Source organism: Caloenas nicobarica, unplaced genomic scaffold (genome assembly GCF_036013445.1).
Source record: "Caloenas nicobarica isolate bCalNic1 unplaced genomic scaffold, bCalNic1.hap1 Scaffold_97, whole genome shotgun sequence".
NCBI classification, from domain to species: Eukaryota; Metazoa; Chordata; class Aves; order Columbiformes; family Columbidae; genus Caloenas; species Caloenas nicobarica.
The window spans coordinates 497,090-520,082 of NW_027017726.1; the positions used below are offsets into that span (position 1 = coordinate 497,090).

A 22,993-nucleotide genomic window follows, 5' to 3' on the forward strand; every position below is an offset into this window, starting at 1 on the left:
CTTGACGCGGGTTCAGAAGTAGGGATACAGCAGTTAGTGTCATTATTTATAGGTCAGTCAGCAGATGAAGTTACAGAAACTGAGAGCAACAGAAAGTAGACATTTGGAAATGTTGTTAGATGAAGCTTGGAGAGTATTTAGTAACACAGAAGAGTAAGATTGTCGAAAGGATAAGAGTAGGGAACTAAAGAGGTTGGAAGGCTTTGAAAGCCTTTAGAGAGAGATCAACATACAGTGGGAAAACAAATGTCAGGGAAGGTACAGAGGAAGTAGGCAGAGAGAGAATTGGACAGTAGGAAGTTTTGAAAAGGACTGACGGGACAGGAACCTGGGGAACCTAGTGGATCCATTAGTTATAATGAAGCTAGGGAAAGAACAAAAACAAGTGGAATTTTTGGTAGATTGCCAATAAGTAACAATTACATAGTAGGTAAAGGGAGTCACTGGCCGAAGTAAAAAAGCATATTTTGTGAACCTCTGAAATACAAATTGGATAAACAAGTGGGCATTCATAAATTTTTATATATGTCCAACTCCCTGAAACCTCTTTTGGGGAGAAATCTGTTGGAACAAATGGGTGCAGATTTGAAAAAGGAGAAATTACTCTGGAGGTAAATGATCAGCAATATGTGCAAATAATGAGCTTGCTTTTAGCAACTATTCCCACAGAGGGCAAGATTACTGAAGCAGTCGTGAACCAAGTGTATCCCGGGGTATGGGCTACTGATGTACCTGGAAGGGCCAAAATTGCTCCACCTGTCGAGGTAAAAATCAAAGAAGGACAAAAACCGGTGAGGATAAAACCATACCCTTTGAAAAGGGAGGGAATTCGGCTGGTGATAGAGAAATTCCTGCAAATCGGGTTATAAACAAAATAACAGAGGATCTCTACCCAGTGGTAGCAAACCCATACACCATTCTGACTGTATTAACCCTGATTTGGTTTACTGTTTTAGATTTAAAGGATGCCTTTTTTTGCCTCCCTCTCCGTGAAGCCAGCCAGACAATATTTACGTAAAACCCAGCTCACATGGATGATGTTGCCACAAGGATTTAAGAACAGCCCGACAATATTTGGAAATCAACTTGCTAAAGATCTTGAATCTTGAGAAACCCTGTCTGATGAAGGACAGATGCTACAATACGTGGATAATATTTTGATCGCTACCAGAATAAAGGAGATGTGCATAACCTGGACCTCACAGAACAGAAACACCTACAATGGAATAAAGAAGCTACATAAGCCTTTGAAGAACTTGGTAAGGCTTTGATGTCAGCCCCTGCTTTAGGACTCCCAGATGTGAATAAACCATTTTTTCTATTCTCTCACGAGGAGCAGGGAATAGCCTTGGGTATACTGGCACAGGATCTTGGCCTGTACCGACGAGAAGTGGCCTGGATGCCTACAGGCAGCTGCAGCGGTGGTACTGAACATACAGGAGGCCTGGAAATTTACCATAGGTCAGAAAATGACTGTGCTAGTATCCCACACGGTGTCTACAGTTTTGGAAGCAAAAGGGGGACATTGGTTTTCCCCACAAAGATTTCTTAAATATCAGGCTATAATGGTGGAACAGAATGAGGTAGAAATCATTGTCACTAACGTTGTCAACCCAGCCTCTTTCCTCAGTGGTGACATCGGAGAACCAGTTCATCACGATTGCCTGGAAACCATCGAAGTAACATACTCCAGCTGACCCGATCTAAAGGACAAGTCTATGGAAAACACGGAGGACTGCTTTACGGACTGAAGCAGCTATATCCTGAACAGTGAAAGGCATGCTGGTTGTGCTATAATGGCTAGCCACAAAGTGATGGAATCTGGACCTCTGCCTAGAAGTACTTCCACACAAAAGGCAGAAATAATCACCCTTACTTGTGATCTGGAACTAGCTCAAGGTAAAACTGTGAATTTTATATGGACTCTAAGTATGCTTTTAGGGTCGTGCATGCGCACGGAGCAATTTGGAAAGAAAGAGGACTCTTGAACTCTCAAGGCAAACATATCAAACATGCAAACGAGATCTTGAAATTATCGGAAGCAGCAACTTCCTAAGAAGGTGGCAATCATGCATATCAAGGCACACCAGAAAGTGAGCTCAGAATTGGAAAAAGCAAACGAGTTGGCGGACAGAGAGGCAAAATTGGCAGCTAAGCAAAAGGTAAAAATAGAAAGTGCCCTAGTCCCCGATGGGCAGGTCTCTTTGGAAGGTAAGCCAGAGTATACTAAAGGAAGACCGGAAACTTATTATAGATTTAGAAGGGTCATATGATAAGGAAGGGTGGGCTCACACCCCACAAGGAAAACTTATTGTTCTCTCCTATTTAGTTTGGTCTTTAGTAAGGGAAGAGCACAGAAAGGGACATTGGGGAGCAGAAGCACTATATAAACATGTGATCAGAAAATAATAGCTAGAAATCTGTATACTACCATAAGACACAGCAATGTGATCTTTGCCTCCAGACTAATCCCAAGAATACACCCAAGCCAGAAATAGGTCAAATTGGGAAAGGAAAAGGACCTGGGCCACAATGGCAAATTGATTTTTCGGAACTCCCAAGAAAAGGGGGGTACCGATATTTGTTGGTAGTGATTGATACCTTTTCAGGTTGGCCAGAAGCATTGCCTACCAGAACAGCAGGAGGTAACTAGAACATTAGCACAAGAAATAATACCAAGGTTTGGAGTTCCAGCTGTCGTATTCTTTGATAGAGGGCCATATTTTATTCCAAAAGTTATACAGCAAGTTAGTCAGCACTTGGAAATAGACTGGCAGCTACATACCCCTTACTGTCCTCAATCCAGTGGCCAGGTAGAAAAAATGAATCATCTAATTAAACAACAAATGGTAAAACTGAGGCAGGAGGTGAACTTAGCTTGGCCTCAATCTTTGCCTTTGGCCCTCTTGCGTATACGAACAAGGCCAAGAGCAAAGCAAGGGTTAAGTCCTTTTGAAATCCTGTATGGGAGACTCTATAATGTATAGAAGTGGATGCCTACACAAATAGGGGATGAAATTATGACTTCTTACATGGTGACATTGGGTAAACAACTTAACGAAATTGGGAAACGTGTTTGGGACTCGGAGCAGGAGTTTGGATGGGCCAGTACATAACATCCAGCTGGGAGATTATGTGTATGTGAAGTCTCTTGCAGAAAACACTTTGGAACCACAATAGGTAGGTCCATTTCAAGCCCTCCTGACATCTTTCACTGCTATCAAGATTGAAGAACAGAATGCCTGGATCCATCATTCTGAAGTGAAGAAAGCCTGCAAAGCACCATGCAGGGTAACCCAGGTGCAACCTGGAAAATTGTATTTCTTATGGTCATAGCCTTAGCACGTGGGTGGGATGAAAATCAGCACGGGCAAAATCTGAATAAAACCATGGGGGGACACTTTAAATTGGTGCTTTGGAATCAAACCAATCAGAGTATATATGTTACATTGCCCACTTCTGTAGGAGAGAGTTTTAAGTTTGTGGTAATTAACCAAAATATTTCTGAAATTCTATCAAAGAAATTAGGTTACATCCACCTTGACATGTTTTGGTCCTTCTGGACCTTCTGGGTGACCTTTTGGTCCTTTTGGTCCTTCTGGTCCTTATGGGTGACCGGCCCAGGTGGCACTTACTACATCGGCAAGAAGAAACCCAAAAGAAGAGACGAATGCTACAACTGCAGTGAGCGGGGTCACCACGCCAAAGAATGCAAGCTCCCGACGCAGCCCAAAAGATGCCGTTTCTGCCGGAGCACCAGCCATATGATCACCAGCTGCCCCAAAAGAGCTTAGCAGCATGGCGGACAAACACTGGGAGCCTGACTTTTGCATTAACATTAAAATCTGTTCTTTGAAGGATAGAGATGGGTTTTCTCAGGTAGAAGTACCCTTCTTACCTGTGGTCAGAGAAAACATAGAAAAAGAATCATCATATTAGTAAAAGAATTTACTAACCTCTTAGAAAAGGGGGGGCTGATACAAGGAATTAACTAGTTAACACTTGACTAATCAATACTTAAAGAACTAACACTTAAGGAGCTAATGCTTAGAGAGCAAACCCTTAACCCACAACGCTTAGAACCCTTAACCCACATTACAATTGCCTAGCTTTGCTTAGCCTTGTGCATGAGAAACAAAAGTTTATTGATGACTTTACAGGCCTTGCAGGAAGACAAAATCTTGGATGCATCCTTGGGTGCATTAGATAACCAAAACTTGGGCACAGGACAGGATATACATCAGTTCTAACCAACTCAGCAGTCTGAGTCCCAGCCAACTCATCACACCAGGCCAGAGGTGAACGTGTACAGAGAAGATGACCACGGTCCATGACCACTGTGCAGGCGCAACCAGGAGGGGCCAAAGGTGGAGACTATGGAAATGATTTCCCGGAACTCATTGTAATAAGAACCGCCTTCTCAGGGACAGGTTATGAATATGTGTAGGCGTTCCTAGAACTTTCATGAATATGTAACACTTCACAGTATTTAACTAAGCTCACAGCTACTGGAAATTTGCACACGTCTTTGTTGAAAATTATTTCCCCGTGTGTCCAGTGCTGAAATAAACATGCCTGCTTTACAATCTCACAGGTTGTAAGGTCATTTACCGTGTGTCAATCTTATGTTGTTTTAGGATGTTCTTTGGCATTTCACCACGTTTCAGATGTCAGACCAGGGTCAATCAACATGCTGCCCAAAGTACTCTTGCTCTGAAACAGCTCGTAAAGGGCAGCATTTGCATTCGTTAGAACTTTCTCTTGGAATACATGCTGGGAGATGCAGACAAATATCTGCAGGGGAGATTGGTGATTTGTGCATTAGAGCCTTTGTTCCAGCCCCACAAAAACATATAATGCCAGCAAACCCTGCACAAGCCTGGAAAACACCGGCACAATCTGGGAACACCGGCACAATCTGGGAACACAGGCACAACCTGGAAACACAGGAACAACCTGGGAACACAGGAACAACCTGGAAACACAGGCGTGAGCTGGAAACACAGGAACAACCTGGGAACACAGGCAGCAGGAGACCGAGACACGAGCGTGGAGAACTGCCCAGAGCAGGAGGATGGGGCTCGGTGCCCACAGGCTTCTGCTGGTGGCCAGAGGGCAGGGGTGGCCATCGGACAGGGCAGCACTCACAGACCAAGGGAAGAGCAAAGTCTGGGTCCAAGCTCAAGACATTTGAGAACATCCGCTGCCTCAGGCACCTCTGGGGTAGAGACATCTCACCTGAGGTCGAAGTGCCTGTGGCTTCCACATTTCAGTTTTAAACTCCAGAGCTTAATAGGAAATATTTAAACATGTTTATATATGATATATACTTAAGACCTGGAGGAATTCAGATGATCAGGGAAAAGGAAGAATTACAAATTGGAAAAGGATTCCTGAAAGTTGCCTTTGCAAAGAAAGGGCAGAGACCACTCAAGCCTGGATGAAAGGGGAAACTGTTCAGAGCCCAGACCAGCACATCCAGATGCTGAAGGCTGTTTCCCTTCCCTGCAGTAGCTGAGCTGCGTGGAAAAGCCTGTTCCAAACAGCCAAGGAAAGAAGGGCACAAGGACTCTGTCCTGGGCAAAGCAGCTCTGCTCCACTCCCCTCCACTGGCCTGGCGCTCAGCCCAGGCTGCTCTGCTCAGCCACGTGTTTGCTCTGATGTGAAGGAGAAATTCCAATTGTAACCACTCAGCAGTGTTAATTTGTGACCAGGGAAGCTCTGCTTCTCTGCCTTTTTGCAACAGCAACTGAAGCTCCTCAGCTCTCCTCATGGAGGATGAGAAGGGGCCAAGCAGGCTGGAAGCAGGAATGGCAGAGCCAGAGGGGCCCCATGTCAGGGAGGGAGGTTTCCCTGGCTGGCAAGGGGAGAAGCTCAGCAGTTCTCCTTGTCCTGTAGCTGTGGTGCAACATGGGGGAGCTAACGACACCTTTGGCCAGCAGAGCTGGCACTGGAACATGGACTCTACACCAGGCTGAGGCACCCCATGCTGCTGCCCAGCGGATCAGCGCTGGTGCTGGTCTCTGAAGAACAGCCACAAGCTGCTTAAAGCTTCTTGTGGGTAAGAATCAGAGAGCAAGTCAACAAAGGAAACCATGTGGATGGTGTCTACGACAGGCCCCCTGATCAAGGGGAGACTATTGATGAAGCCTCTTAGTCCAGCTGCAGGAGGCATTGTGCTTGCAGGCTCTTGTCCTGCTGGGGGACTTCAACCGTCCTGTCACCTGCTGGAAAAGTAGCATGGCAAGCTGTAGGCAATCCAGGAGCATCCTGGAGTGCATGGAGGATAAGTTCTCAAGCCAGGGAATAGCCCTGGGGGATGAAAGATTGGACATGAGCTGGCAATGCGTGCTTGCAGCCCAGACGGCTTGTTGTATCTTGGGCTGCACCTTGGGCTATGAGGCCACAGAGCTGTGCTGTGTCACGTCCTGATGTGCAGCGCTGTGCCGTGGCACCGCTCCGGCAGTGTTGGCAGTGGCGGCAGCAGCAGTGGTGGCAGTGGCTGAAACATTGGAGGCAGCAGCAGCAGCAGGAGCAGCAGTGCCATGGTCCAGGCACAGGGGGCCGTAACCCCCACTCTACTCTTTTTCCTCCTCCTGGTGGCCCTGCAAGTCCAGGATGTCGGGGCTGCTCCGTGGCAAGGACAGTGATTAGGTAGGGGGCAGCAAGGGTCAGCACCCAGGCCTGGCAGCAGCTGGGGGTGACAGTGGAGCTGGGCTGTGGTGGGGCAGGGCTGGGAGAACATGGGCCGGGCTGGGCCAGGTGAGCCCTGGCAGCTCCGTGGGCAGTGGGAGGCAGATGCCCCGCAGAGAGGTCCAGGGGGCTGCAGCTGCTGTGGGGGCATTTTCCAGCTGAAAGGTGGGGCCAGGAGCAACGCTGCCAGGAGACAAACTGTCCCTAGAGCTGTCCTGGTGCCACCCTGCCCTGGAGCAGCCTTCCCCCAGCCTGCATGTTGGGGCTGGAGCGGTACCGCAGGGCCAGGCAAGAGCCTGTGGGAGCACTTCATCCCCGGGCTGGTCACAGCCATGCTCGGGGCTGTGGCTCTGATGCTTCCCAGCTGGATCCTGCCTTTCAGCCCCGGGGATGTCTGTCCTTGGGAGATGTCTGCTTAGGAAAACAAGAGCACTCCTGCTCTTGCCCTGCAGTGCTCTCCTTGGGGCAACCCCGGTCCTCATGGGACACACAAACCATGGGGAACAAAGGGGGCAGTGCTGGTGCAGCCTCTCACTGGCCAGCAGGTTCTTCTCCATGAGATGTGGGAATGATCATTTTTTTCCTCCAGTGCTTTTGTGTGGGCTTCTTTTGTGCACAGTAGAGATCTCCCAGTCAGATATCCCTGAGGGATCATATGATTGTCCTTGAAGGGTGTTGCACGTGGCCTGGAAACAGTATTTTGAGAGCTGCCAGGTGCCAGCAAACAGGTCACCCCAGCTCCTCTGCAGCTTTGGGAATCTCCACCCACGTCTGGGTGCCCTGTCATTACCTGACACCCCCTCCAGTCACTGCAGGTCACTGAGAAAGAAGTAGATGACAAGATCTAATGGAAATGTGCTTGATTACAGCTGTGCCTGGAGCAAAGGGCCACCCAACTTCCCAGCAGGATCTCGTCTGGGAGCCTCAGGGCAAACCCCCAGGTGTAAAAACCAGGTGCTTTGGAAAGCTCCCCTGCTCTCTGCTGACGTTCCAAATCTGTCTCGTGCACCCTGAAAATACGCATTGAGGCAGGAAAGCAGACCTCAGGAAGGTCTGGCCCTGCAGGCTGGACATCCCCAGCCCTGGATCAGCCGGGTGATGCAATAGCACAGCCTCCCGATGTCATAGTGCGTTTCCATGACAGTCCCAGGCTGTCCCCAGGCCACTGACACCACAACCTCTCTTGCCAGATCTCTGGCTGCCCTCACTGCTCGCCACGCTCTGTGCCACAGAGACGAAGCAGATGCAGACATTGTCGTCCTCATCCCTTTTGACGGTCACAGCTGAGACAGGTGGAGTCCTGAGACTCCTCCTTCCCTGCCCTAGTTCAGCATCAGGGATGAGCTCTATTGCGCCTGAGGGGATTTGCATCCCCAGGCCTTGAGCAAATCCAGTGATGAGGAATACACAGCTGCTCTGGGCAACCTGTTCCAGGGTCTTGCCAACCTCATAGTAAAAGATGTTCTTTTATCGAGAACATTGGTATTCTCTGGTAAGACAGGACTCTCATGGTACAGGAACAAGATGTCACCAATGGGTGATTGAGATGGCTTAGAGAACCCCTGTCAAAGATATTAGCAAAAGTGCTTTTAATATGATGTTGTAAAAGTGCAACTTAACGAAGTTTGATGGCAAATTCACTCTATCAGTGTACGGCACAACCATTTGAACAGTGATTGAAAACTCCTAAGGCACAGCTCAAAGTAGCAAGACACTCTTCTGCTCTTTCCTCAGGCTTTATCAGCATCTCACAGCATGGACGGAGCCCGGGTGGGGACTTGGAGACCTCATGGCCCATGGGGCCCCATCATGGCCCAGTTCACCAGCCCTGGACCCAAATACTCAGTCTGAGGAACAACAGGTAAAACAAGGATCAGAGTGGTGTGTTGAGCTCACCCGTGGTAAAATCAGCTACAAACCCGTTTCCCTTTTTCCCCCTTCTCAGAGAAGCCCCCTGCTCCTAAAACCTTCCCATGCAAACCCAGTACATGTGAGGTTTGTTTGTTTGTTTGTTAATTTTTATTTCTCTATGATTATCACTGGAGCCAGACTGTCAGGAGGTCCAGTTTCTCTTTAAGATTATTTAGCAATGCAGTTGCAGAAGCATTTATGCTTAGAGATTTACTGTTTGTTACTACAAGGCACAGTACAGCTCACCTTTATTACTCTTGGAGGAAAAAGGATGGGAATTTGGTGAGCTCGGCAGCTCAGTCTCCTGCAGCTTCAAAGGAGCTTTGAAATGGGGTTGCCTGCAGGTGGCCTTTCACGTGCTGTTCTTCATAGGTTACCTGAACCACAACCCCCTAAAGCCCCCACTTACCCCTGTCAAGGGGCAGAACCTCCTGCAGAAGGCAGCTGCTCGCCAGGTCCTCGATATTGCGTGGAGCCTCAATGGCCAGGAATGGGGAGTACGTGGCTCCATCCTCTCCCATGGGTGGAATTCCCGAGATAAACTTCTAGATCATGCTTGAACCAAGTGAGTAACATTTCTCCAACTGTTTGTTCAGATAAGACTAGGATATTTTCACATTTCCCTGCAATAGTGGCACAAAAGTTAGATGGATGCAAAAGAGAGATGGGTACAAAAGGCTCAGCTCACCCCTTCAATGAGTTGTAGATGTTTTCCAGCAGCTGACACTTCTGCAGTGGTTAAGGAGAGCAGCTCTTGTTGAAATTGCCTCCTTGGCTTGAGAAAAAAGGCTACATCTTCACTGCTTTTGTGCTGTTGTCCTCTGCCCTAGGCGATTACTGCCCTGAGAAGTCCAACAGACACGTCCTTAAGTGCCCTCCTGTGCAGTCCACGTCCTTCCGGCACAGGGGCATCAAAACCGACCTCCCTCCAGGTAAGTGACTGCGGGGAGACGCCTACCCTTGCGTAGCGTGTGAGGCACGGACTCTCGATAAGGTGCAGGGAGAGACATTTATTACAAATTCAGGCTTGTATTTATACTTGATAGGATGCTTGCTCCAGCATTGCTGATTTGCTAAGTTAGGCATTACATAAGTGATACATTTTGTGTTCCTACCAAAGTTGCTACCAGAAAAGCATTTTTTTATGTCACAAGTTACCCCCTGTCCTTGATGTATCAGTCCTGTATCAATCCCTCTGGCCTTAATGTATCAATCAGTACAGTCCTTGCTTCTTGTTTTTCCACCAATGCTTGTTCCCCCACCGTTGACTCTTGTAGTTTCTCACAGGCTCAATGTCGGAATACCACCACACCCTTGCAGCTCAAGCATCCTCTACTGACAATCTGCTGCTCAGCTTCTTAACCAGGGCCAGTTCAAAGCCTCCACTGCAGGACACAGCTGTTTCCTGACAAGCTTCCTTCATGTGCAGTAGAAGCCAGTGGGGAGTGCTCCTGCTTGGCTGCAGATGCCTTGGCAGGTGCTTGTGCTCATCTCTCATCCCCAAGGTCTGATCTGTGCCTTTCCCCCCACCCAAGCTGTGCTGCTGGCTCTGAGGAAATAGGGGTACAGCGGGCGGATGGTTTTACCAGAGCTGTGAAGTTCCAGTGAACCCCTCGGGGATTTCTTCTTCCTGGTTCTTGCAGTTCCAGCACAAACTCATCTCATCCCACAGAAGCACTGACAGCTCAGTTTCGGAGCTGCCAACAGTGCCCCAGCATGGCAGAAGGTGGAAGGATTGGGAAAGGGGGCAGACATCCTTCCTGCTCCTCTGAGCAGGTGTCATGGAAGCACCTCAAAGTCAGTTTTAGGTGAACAACAAGTTCAAACCAGACTTTATTCTGGCCGGAAAAGTGTAGCAAATACACCGACTAGAAACAGAGTTTATACAATTAGTTAGCACTGCAATAACATAAAATACAGGTTCAGATATCAGTTGAGGGAATTATTGTGGTACAACAACATAAGAATAATGACGATGCACAACGTGCACGCATTCAGTCACAAGAAACAAAACCAGAGGCCTCTGAGTCCAGGGAACCCACAAGAAATAATCACTCGCCTGGGTTAGGTGAGGGCTCACACTTGCCTGGTTAGACAAGGACTCATTCAAGGATCTATCCAGTAAATAACCACTCACCAAACGAGGAGCTGAGGCGCTCTCAATCCCAGGAAGTCTCCTTAGATGGTGTCCCAGTCTAAGGAAAGGGCTCCAGTTCACAGACCCGCAGCTCCGAGAAGACCACCCAAAGGGGTCTTCTGTGGGAACCCTGTTTTATAGTCTGGTCAGGTGTGGCTGTGGGCATTAAAACATGGTGCAGAAGACTTGCAGCTTCTCTGGGCACCTCCTCTGCTAACGACTCTGTCAACCAACTCAGGGTCCTATTAAGGACCCTGTCAATTGACCGAGGGTCCCACCCTTCCTGCCCCCCCAGCTGGTGGAGGTGAAGTCACCCTGCCCGGGGCAGGGGAGGATGTGACTGACAGCACCTTGGTACCACTCTGGTGCGTACGTGGGGACAGGCACAGTGGGGCACGAAAGGTGCTAAAGAGCCATCAACTGCCTCAGTGAAGGCTCCAGATCCCAGGGGGACGTGCAAGTGCCACAGCAGCCTTTGCAGGGTGCCTGTCTCTGCCCCAGAAGTTTCTTCTCTTCCCATTCCTCTTGCAGGTCCAGGCACCTACATGTTGCCCAGGGTGCTGGGCCCCAGCACGGTGCACACAGCTGCCAGCCCGTGCGATTCCATGAGGTGGAAGAGTCAGCAGAATCACTACAGTGCCGATCTCGCCACGGTGACCTCTGCTTCTCTGCCTTTTTGTAACAGCAGCTGAAGCTGCTCTGCTCTCCTCATGGCAGAAGAGCTGCAAAGCCTGCAGGATCCTTTCTTAGCACATCCTTGGCTGCAATAGGAGCAGAACCCAAGAGTGCACGTGCCCGCTGGCAGGGCCACAGGATTCTCCTGCCATTCCAGCAGGACAGGGGAGGCTCTGCCTCCACCGCTGTCCCTTGTTTTCTAACAGTTACAGTTTTGCTGATGTAGCACTCATCAGCTCTCATGGGAATCTCCCTCCTGCTCTGAGATAAGCCTCATCTCTGCTCCTAGTTCTTGCGGGTTGAATTCACTTTGCTTGATTGTCACTGTGGAGAGCTGGCAGTGGAGATGAAGGTGGAGGAGAAAAATCCTCGGAGCAATTCCTGAAACATATTTCTGGCAGAAAAACCAACCCCTTCTTTCAGCTCTGAGCTACTTAGGATCAGGATTTCACATCCAGTGGCCACAAAAACACACAAAAAGAAAAATGGCTGCCCACACCTCCACCAACTTGCAATAGAAGGGCTGTGGTGTTTCCAAATCCTTTACATTCCTGCAGAATTTAAAAACCCTTGGGAAATACCCAGTGATGATCACAAACCCTTGGTGATCTCCTGCCATACACATGAACTCCCATTGCGCTCGAGATTGGTCCCTTGGCAACCTGGCAGTGTGAAGAGCCGGCGAGAACTGATGGGAACAGCTCCAGGGGATCTCCACCTGGAGGTCACAGCTGCTGCAAGGCTGAGCTGTTGCAATGAAAAGTTGAAATCTGCCATCACAGATTCATAGTGTCAAAGGCTTTACTGAAGTCCAAGTACACAGCATCCTCAGCCTTTCCCTCATCAAGTAAGCAGGTCACCTTGTCACAGGAGATCAGGCTGGTCAAGCAGGACCTGCCTTTCATAAACCCATGCTGACTGGGCCTGATTGCTTGGTTGTCCTTTGTGTGCCATGTGATGTCACTCAGGATGACCTGTTCCATGAGCTTCCCTGGCACCGAGGTCAGATTGACAGGCCTGTAATTCCCTGGATCCTCCTTCTGACCCTTCTTGTAGACGGGCGTCACATTCGCCAACTTCCAGTTGACTGGACCTCCCCAGTTAGCCAGGGTTGCTGATTCACAATTGAAAGTGGCTTAGTGATCACGTCTGCAAGCTCCCTCAGCAGCCTTGGATGGATCCCATCTGGCCCCATAGACTTGTGTGTGTCTAAGTGGTGTAACAGGTCACCAACCACTTCCCCTCGGATTATTGGACTACATTCTGCTTCCTGTCCCTGTCTTCTGGCTCAGGGGGATGTGTACCTGGAGCACAACTGGTCTGACTGTAAAAGACTGAGGCAAAGGCGGCATTCCACTTCTTTCCAGCTATGTCATTTCGCCTGTCAAAACTAGAGTTAGGTCCAGTAATCACCGTTTCATTGTCCCATCATTGGTCAGGACACCCAGGGAGGGTCAGGAATGGATCTCCTTTAGTCCTGCCAAGGGAAGGCATCCAGCTGAGTAAATTGGGGCATCTCACTCTGGGTTTATACTCAGAATCACAGAATGGTTGCAGCTGGAAGGGACCCCTGGTGATCATGTGATCCAACCCACCTGCTAAAGTAGGATCACCTAGAGTGGATTTCACAGGAAGTGTCCAGGCGGGTTTGAATGTCTCCAGAGAAGGGAACTCCAGAACCTCTCTGGGCAGCCTGTTCCAGTGTCTGTCAACCTCAAAGTAGAGAAATTTTTCCTCATATTCACATGGAACCTCCTGTGCTTCAGTGCCTGTTGCCTGTCATCCTATCGTTGGGCATCACTGAAATGAGTCTGGTCCCATGCTCTTGACATCCATCCTTACGATATTTATGAACATTGATGAGATCGCCTCTCATCCTTCTCCAGGCTGAACAGACCCAGCTCTCTCAGTCCCTTCTCATAAGAAAGGTGCTCTAGTATTAGTATATTAGTAGTAGTAGTATTTTATTATTACATTGTTGTCTTATTAAACTGTTTTTTCTCAACCCACAAGTTTGTCCCTTCCCTTTCACTTCTCTCCCCTGTCCCCCTTTGGCAGGGTGGAGGAAGTATGTGACCAAACTATCATGGTCTTAGTTGCTGGCTGGGGTAAAACCATGGCAGGGAAGAATAATAGTAGCTCGGGAAATCTTGAAAATCACTTTCCAAGATGCTGACACTCTTTTTGGTGGTGGGAAACGGCATGAGAGAGGAAAGCCGTAAAAAACTGCAGCTCTGGAGGTCCAGAGTGGACCTGAGGATAAAGAAATGTCATTCTGAGCACAGTGCTGTGGCCATTCAGAGGAGTCTGGATCAGCCATGGCTTTGTGTTTCAAGGAACAGCTGGGGAGGATGGAGAGACAGCAGCACAGGAGGGGACATACTGGGGTGAGCACAAGGTGGGGAAGCGCATGGGGTGTCTGCAGCCTGCAGGGAAACAGCCACAGGCCTGGGACAGTGTAGAACGGCCTGTGGTGGAGATGGCCAAGGGTGAGGCTGAATGTCCCTGCAAGGCCCAAGGTCTTTGTCCCCTTGGCTATGGCTGATGTCCCTGCCACTGAGGCCTAAGAGGAGACCCATCATTGTCATGGCCATGAGGCCTCATTGCTCCTTGCACCTCCCCAAGGGAGGTTGGGAGGTGTCACATTGTTGTCCCTCAATGGCACCGCACTCCCCACATCCCCAGGAAGAGCCCTGAGACACACGTGAGGGACAGGATCTCCCTTCCTAGGTGCAGGGGCTCGAGGTTTGACCATCCTCCTTCATCAAACAAACCAAGGGTTTTCTCAGCATCCGAGCTGCTGCACTTTGCCTTTGCCTGATGTAATCACAGTCTCCAATTATCTGTTCTAACGAGTCCTTGGGGAGGCTTTGTCAGTAATGGCCTCAGTGGCACCCATTAGTGCTTCAAGGAACTTTGGAGTTTGCTTCTGACTTGGACTTCTTGAGGAGATTCTTCAGTCTGCTCTTGGTATCTGAGGTTAATGGACTCAGCACCAAATACGCCATGGGGCTCATTAAAATACAAAAAGCCCTAACGAGCCATGTCTTTTCCTGTCATTTTCTTCAAGTCTGCAAGACTTGTACAGCTATTTCGAGAGGTTTCGGTGGGTTACTTCGTGATGAAGATTTCAAAGAAGATTTCATAAGGGAGGGTTTTTTCTTTCAACAGTACTTTCTATCATTCTTGATTTCATAGAAGTGGTGACAGCAACATTCTACACTGGACATTGATCCAGAGGGTCACCTGAATACACAGGGACAGGCAGGAGAAGCTGTCCCTTAAGGTCGGACACTGTATGGACAGCCTTGCTCCTCATCCCTCCCCCCGCAGTCTGCCAGTTCTCTCCTTGGCCACCTGGGACTTGCATCACTTTTCCTCACATCAGACTTCTCCACTGAGGTCTGCAGGTGGATGGTGCAGCTCCTCTGCACCAGCTCCCACCTGCTCTCCTTAGAGACCTGGCTGCACTCAGGCACAGAAAGGTTTCTCTTCGATGCCAACAAGGAAACACAATACAATTTAATAGAGTAAAACACTTTCCACAACTGTCTAAGCTGGATCTGATGAGGTCCACCGTCCACAAGGGACATCCACACAAGAACTCTTTTAGACAGAGATAGGAAAGGATAGATATAAACACAAATAATGTGTTGACTGCCATGTTAATTAGAGCTCTGAAGAATGGGGCAAGTTTGTAACTCCCTGAAGCTCCAAGCAGAAACCAAACAGTTGAGAGGCAACTGAATGACCAAAGAGGAAGCGGAGGAGAAAACCCGAGAGTGCTGGGAAGGGTGTGTGTCCAGACAGTCTGCTGAAAACTTTTCCTTTGACATGGACCTTGAATCAGGAGAGCTGGAAACTCCTGAATGACAAGGGAGATGAAATAATAGAGTGTTGGTAACAGAAGTAGAGGGGAAGACCAACGTTCTCCTCCCCTTAGTACGCTTCCCGGTAATTCACTTTTTGACATTTTTTTTAAATATGTAAAAAAGTAATACATAAAAAGCTTATCCATGTAACTGAAGACGTGTGTGTCATATCCATTTTTGTTTCTGGAAAACACTTTCCTTTTTGAACAAAAGAAAACCTCTCAAAGACTTGAAAAAAAAAAAAAAAAGTATGTTGACATCTTTCTTTGCTTTGAATGTTTGTCTTCAGTTCTTATTTTCATTTGCATTTGCATTAACTGACATCTGATGGGCCTACAGGCATTAAGGCAAGATCACTTTCTGTCTTGTATAACGCCCCCTGCCCTCTAAACCTTCTCTGCCCAGGACTCTTCACACTTTGCCCAGAGCAAGTCACACTGAGGCGTTGTCTGGTTCACTGGCTGAGATGTTGGTTTAGATGGTCACCTACAGCACAGGTGGATTCATGGCCCATAATCGTCTGCTCTGACCAGTTAGAAACTGAGCCCAACATCACAATGCGATCATATGAGAAGTGAGGTTGAAGGGCCCTCAGGAGTCTGTAGTCCAAGCTGTCACAAACTGGGTCAGACCAAGGTGTTCAAGCCCTGATTCAATCAGAGTTTGAAAACCTCCAAGGACACAGGCTGCTCAGCCTCTCTGGGTGACCCGAGGCAGCACTTGGCTGAGCTCCTGGGGCAGGGGTGTCAAACTCATTTTCACTGGGACCACATCAGCCTCACGGTTGCCTTCAAAGGGCCAACTCTAATTTTAAGACTGTATAAATGTAGGAATAGTTGTATATATACAGTCCTAAAATTACATTTGTCCCTTTCAAGGCAACCGTGAGGCAGATGTGGCCCCCAGTGAAAGTGAATTTGACACCCCTGTTCTAGGGAAAAAACTTTTCCTTATGTCTTGGCTGAACCTCACCTCTTTCACCTTCCACCCATTGTTTTTTGTCCTTCTGCAATGCACTACAGTGAAGAGCCTGGCTCTGCATTCTCCATCACCTCCTCGTTGGCACTGGCAGGCTGTGATGAGGTCCCTGTCAGCCTTCCCTTCTCTGGCATGGACAAGCCCGGCTCCCCCAGCCTCTCCCCACAGGCAAAGTGCTCCAGTCCCTGGCTGTCCTCAGGGCCCTTTGCTCTACCCACTCCAGCTTGCCAATATCTTTCCTGAATTGGGATCTGAGATCTGGAAGGAGCTGTGCTGCCATCCAGCGAGATCTGGATAGGCTAGAGAGTTGGGCGGGGAAAAATTTAATGAAATATAACAAGGGGAAATGTAGAGTCTTGCATCTGGGCAGGAACAACCCCAGGTTCCAGTACAGGTTGGGGAATGACCTATTAGAGAGCAGTGTAGGGGAAAGAGACCTGGGGGTCCTGGTGGACAGCAGGATGACCATGAGCCAGCACTGTGCCCTTGTGGCCAAGAAGGCCAATGGCATCCTGGGGTGTATTAGAAGGGGGGTGGTTAGTAGGTCCAGAGAGGTTCTCCTTCCCCTCTACTCTGCCCTGGTGAGACCTCATCTGGAATATTGTGTCCAGTTCTGGGCCCCTCAGTTCAAGAAGGACAGGGAACTGCTGGAGAGAGTCCAGCGCAGGGCCACAAAGATGATTAAGGGAGTGGAGCATCTCCCTTATGAGGAAAGGCTGAGGGAGCTGGGTCTCTTTAGCTTGGAGAAGAGGAGACTGAGGGGTGACCTCATTAATGTTTATAAATATATAAAGGGTGGGTGTCACGAGGATGGAGCTAGGCTCTTCTCGGTGACAACCAACAGTAAGACAAGGGGTAATGGGTTCAAGCTGGAACACAAGAGGTTCCACTTAAATGTGAGAAGAAACTTCTTCTCAGTGAGGGTGACAGAACACTGGAACAGGCTGCCCAGGGGGGTTGTGGATTCTCCTTCTCTGGAGACATTCAAAACCCGCCTGGACGCCTTCCTGTGTAACCTCACCTAAGTTTTCCTGCTCTGGCAGGGGGATTGGACTAGATGATCTTTTGAGGTCCCTTCCAATCCCTAACATTCTGTGATTCTGTGATTCTGTGATTCCAGAGAATCCCTTCCCTCCATCTCCTGGCCGTGCTCCTGGTGGCACAGCCCAGGGTGCTCCTGGCCTCCCTTGCACCAGGGCACACGCTGCCTCCTGCCCAGCTCCCTGCCCACCCAGACCTTTCCCACAGAGCTGCTTGCAGCCAGGCAGCCCCAGCCTGTGCCATTGCCAGGGTGAGTCCCCTGCAGGGGCAGACACTGCTGTTTGTCCTTCTGGGGCTTCCTGAGGTTCCTGCCAAGATGTGCTCTCCTCCTTGAAGCCCTTCATTGAGCACAGAGGCCTGGGTGGGTGTTCCAGTAAAGACCCAGACACAGAAGGAATTGAGTCCCTCAACCCCAGCATCACTCTCTGCTGTTATTGAATTTCCCTCCCCACCCAGCAGCAGCCCTGCATTTCCCTTGTTCTGCCTTGGTCTCTGATGCAGTGGTCTCTTTTCTTGCAGCCACCAACTCCAGGTGAGCTTTGCCCTTCCCAAAGTCATCCCTGCACAGCAAAGGCGATGCACATAGACTCCTTGTCTGTCCTTGTCCTTGCTGTCACCCCTGGCAGCTGCTTTGTGGCCCCTGTCTGCACCCTGTGCTGTGACAGCCCAGCCCTGCTGCCCCACACATGGTCCCACAGCCCCACGGTGCAGGCACAGCACAGGACAGGGTGCATTTGGGGTGGGGAACGGTCTCCCAGTGTGATGCCCACATAGTCCTTGGTGCTTTCTCACCCCATGGCCTTCCTGTGTGGCAGCCTCTCCAAGCTCCTGGAGAGGCCGTGTCAGCTGTGGGGTTCACAGACAGCCCTGCTCCAGGGTCTGCCAGGTCTGGGCCAGGAAAGAGGCTGGGCAGGGCTGGCCATTCCCTGAGACAGGCCCTGAGCCCAGCAGGAGGATGGAGATGGCCTCACAGGGAACCTCACCCGTAAACCTGGGCTGAGCGGCCAGTGCTGGAAATGGCCCATGAGAGGTGGCCAGTGGCTGGGGGGTGACGAAGGCCCTGGGCCACCTTCCTGGTCTGTCCATGCCGTCAAGGTCACAGAGCAGCTTCCTCTCTCCTGCACCTGCAGGACATTGATCCCTCCCACAAGCCCTGGCTCTGCACCACAACCCCTGGTGTGAATCTTCACCCTGCATGGTCATGCAGCACGAGATACAGGCTGATGTTTTTCTCTCCCAGGTACTTTCCAGCCCAGCCCAGCTCCCTCGAGTCTCTCCCACCTCCCCTGCCCTCTCTCCACCTTCAATGCCCTCTCCCCAGAAAAGCCCAGTGTGGGGCTGGTCCCACAGCAGTGCCCACTGCAGGTGCTCTGTCACCCCACAGCCTCTGCCCCTCTGAAGGGCACAGCAGCTCCTGGGGGTCAGAAAGCGGTCAGCCCCGGAGGTGGGTGAACACACATGGCAAAAGGAAAAGGAGGCACCTGTGTCCTTTGCTCTCCTTTCCAGGATATCCTGAGAGGTCCTCAGCCCCTCCATGCCATCCCATCTCCCCAGACCAGCACAAAAGCCCTGGCCTTTGAGGTCCTCCTTGGACAGTGCCCCATGCCCAGAGGAAGCAAATGTCCAGCAGCAGCTCCATCACCCAGTTCCTCCTCCTGCCATTCACAGACACACGGGAGCTGCAGCTCTTGCACTTCTGGCTCTTCCTGGGCATCTACCTGGCTGCCCTCCTGGGCAACGGCCTCATCATCACCACCATAGCCTGTGACCAGCACCTCCACACCCCCATGTACTTCTTCCTCCTCAGCCTCTCCCTCCTTGACCTGGGCTCCATCTCCACCATTGTCCCCAAACCCATGGCCAATTCCCTCTGGGACACCAGGGCCATTTCTTATATGGGATGTGCTGCCTAAGTCTTTCTGTTTTTCTTTTTCACTTCAGCAGAGTATTGTCTCCTCACCATCATGTCCTACGACCGCTACATTGCGATCTGCAAACCCTTGCACTACGGGACCCTCCTGGGCAGCAGAGCTTGTGTCCACATGGCAGCAGCTACCTGGGCCAGTGGGTTTCTCAGTGCTCTGCTGCACATGGGCAATACATTTTCACTGCCTCTCTGCAAGGGCAATGCCCTGGACCAGTTCTTCTGTGAAATCCCCCAGATCCTCAAATTGTCCTGCTTAGATGCCTACCTCAGGGAAGCTGGTCTTATTGCTTTTAGTGCTTTTCTATTTTGGGGATGTTTTGTGTTCATCGTGCTGTCCTATGTGCAGATCTTCAGGGTTGTGCTGAGGATCCCCTCTGAGCAGGGACAGCACAAAGCCTTTTCCACATGCCTCCTTCACCTGGCCGTGGTCAACCTGTTTGTCAGCACCTCTTCTTTTGCGTACCTGAAGCCCCCCTCCATCTCCTCTCCATCCCTGGATCTGGTGGTGTCTGTTCTGTACTCAGTGGTGCCTCCAACATTGAACCCCCTCATCTACAGCATGAGGAACCAGGAGCTCAAAGATGCTCTGAGGAAGCTGATGAGTGAATGTTTTCAGCCATACACTGCCCACCCTCCTCTTCAATGGCTCCAGTGTACATCACGACAGGCCAATCTTTGTTTCCCTCTTATACATTTTTTTTCTTTTTCCACTTGTGATATTGTTGTTTTCAAAGAAATGCCACCCTACATCTCCACCTGCTTAAATATCCACCCATGTTGTGTGATCCAGAGACCTTGTTTAACCAGGGAGTGTCTTAAATACAAGTGAAATAAATGAACATGATTTTAAATTTTTTTTATTTTTTAGGGTTTTTTTCTTATGTCTGAGACCCATTCTCATTGTATCAGGGATGAATGGGAAATGAAAATGGTGGAGAGAGGGCAGGGGAGGTGGGAGAGACTCGAGGGAGCTGGGCTGGGCTGGAAAGTACCTGGGAGAGAAAAACATCAGCCTGTATCTCGTGCTGCATGACCATGCAGGGTGAAGATTCACACCAGGGGTTGTGGTGCAGAGCCAGGGCTTGTGGGAGGGATCAATGTCCTGCAGGTGCAGGAGAGACGAAGCTGCTCTGTGACCTTGGCGGCATGGACAGACCAGGAAGGTGGCCCAGGGCCTTCGTCACCCCCCAGCCACTGGCCACCTCTCATGGGCCATTTCCAGCACTGGCTGCTCAGCCCAGGTTTACGGGTGAGGTTCCCTGTGAGGCCATCTCCATCCTCCTGCTGGGCTCAGGGCCTGTCTCAGGCAATGGCCAGCCCTGCCCAGCCTCTCTCCTGGCCCAGACCCTGGCAGACCCTGGAGCAGGGCTGTCTATGAACCCCACAGCTGGCACGGCCTCTCCAGGAGCTTGGAGAGGCTGCCACGCAGGAAGGCCATGGGGTGAGAAAGCACCAAGGACCATGTGGGCATCACACTGGGAGACCGTTCCCCACCCCAAATGCACCCTGTCCTGTGCTGTGCCTGCACCGTGGGGCTGTGGGACCATGTGTGGGGCAGCAGGGCTGGGCTGTCACAGCACAGGGTGCAGACAGGGGCCACAAAGCAGCTGCCAGGGGTGACAGCAAGGACAAGGACAGACAAGGAGTCTATGTGCATCGCCTTTGCTGTGCAGGGATGACTTTGGGAAGGGCAAAGCTCACCTGGAGCTGGTGGCTGCAAGAAAACAGACCACTGCATCAGAGACCAAGGCAGAACAAGGGAAATGTGGGGCTGTTACTGGGTGGGGAGGGAAATTCAATAACAGCAGAGAGTGATGCTGGGGTTGAGGGACTCAATTCCTTCTGTGTCTGGGTCTTTACTGGAACACCCACCCAGGCCTCTGTGCTCAATGAAGGGCTTCAAGGAGGAGAGCACATCTTGGTAGGAACCTCAGGAAGCCCCAGAAGGACAAACAGCAGTGTCTGCCCCTGCAGGGGACTCACCCTGGCAATGGCACAGGCTGGGGCTGCCTGGCTGCGAGCAGCTCTGTGGGAAAGGTCTGGGTGGGCAGGGAGCTGGGCAGGAGGCAGCGCGTGCCCTGGTGCAAGGGAGGCCAGGAGCACCCTGGGCTGTGCCACCAGGAGCACGGCCAGGAGATGGAGGGAAGGGATTCTCTGGAATACTCCATCCAGATCTCAGATCCCAATTCAGGAAAGATATTGGCAAGGTGGAGTGGGTTGAGCAAAGGGCCCCGGGGACAGCCAGGGACTGGAGCACTTTGCCTGTGGGGAGAGGCTGGGGGAGCCGGGCTTGTCCATGCCAGAGAAGGGAAGGCTGACAGGGACCTCATCACAGCCTGCCAGTGCCAATGAGGAGGTGATGGAGAATGCAGAGCCAGGCTCTTCACTGTAGTGCATTGCAGAAGGACAGAAAACAATGGGTGGAAGGTGAAAGAGGTGAGGTTCAGCCAGGACATAAGGAAAAGTTTTTTTCCCTAGAACAGGGGTGTCAAATTCACTTTCACCAGGGGCCACATCTGCCTCACGGCTGCCTTGAAAGGGACGAATGTAATTTTAGGACTGTATATATACAACTATTCCTACATTTATACAGTCTTAAAATTACAGTTGGCCCTTTGAAGGCAACCGTGAGGCTGATGTGGTCCCAGTGAAAATGAGTTTGACACCCCTGCCCCAGGAGCTCAGCCAAGTGCTGCCTCGGGTCACCCAGAGAGGCTGAGCAGCCTGTGTCCTTGGAGGTTTTCAAACTCTGATTGAATCAGGGCTTGAACACCTTGGTCTGACCCAGTTTGTGACAGCTTGGACTACAGACTCCTGAGGGCCCTTCAACCTCACTTCTCATTTGATCCCATTGTGATGTTGGGCTCTGTTTCTAACTGGTCAGAGCAGACGATTATGGGGCATGAATCCACCTGTGCTTTGGGTGACCATCTAAACCAACATCTCAACCAGTGAACCAGTCAACGCCTCAGTGTGACTTGCTCTGGGCGAAGTGTGAAGAGTGCTGGGCAGAGAAGGTTTAGAGGGCATGGGGCGCTATACAAGACAGAAAATGATCTTGGCTTAATGCCTGTAGGCCCATCAGATGTCAGCTGATGTCAATGAAAATTAAAATAAGAACTGAAGACAAATATTCAAAGCAAAGAAAGATGTCAACATACTTTTTTTTTTTTTTTTTTAAGTCTTTGGGAGGTTTTCTTTTCTTCAAAAAGGAAAGTTTTTCCCAGAAACAGAAATGGATATAAGACACACATGTCTTCAGCTACACGGACAAGCTTTTTACGTATTACTTTTTTACATATAAAAAAAAAAGTTCAAATGTGAATTACCGGCAAGCGTACTAAGGGGAGGAGAACGTTGGTCTTCCCCTCTACTTCTGTTACCAACACTCTATTATTTCATCTCCCTTGTCATTCAGCAGTTTCCAGCTCTCCTGACTCAAGGTCCATGTCAAAGGAAAACTTTTCAGCAGACTGTCTGGACACACACCCTTCCCAGAACTCTCAGGTTTTCTCCTCCACTTCCTCTTCGGTCATTCAGTTGCCTCTCAACTGTTTGGTTTCTGCTTGGAGCTTCAGGGAGTTACAAACTTGCCCCATTCTTCAGAGCTCTAATTAACACGGCAGTCAACACATTATTTGTGTTTATATCTATCCTTTCCTAACTCTGTCTAAAACAGTTCTTGTGTGGATGTCCCTTGTGGATGGTGGACGTCACCAAATCCAGCATAGATGGTTGTGGAAAGTGTTTTACTCTATT

At 50.1% G+C, this 22,993-nt stretch overlaps 1 pseudogene; it reads left to right on the forward strand.

Annotated features, from left to right (window-relative positions):
- The first annotated feature begins 6,743 nt into the window (after nucleotides 1-6,743).
- On the forward strand, nucleotides 6,744-20,160 carry LOC136002977 (olfactory receptor 14J1-like; annotated as a pseudogene).
- Nucleotides 20,161-22,993: the final 2,833 nt, after the last annotated feature.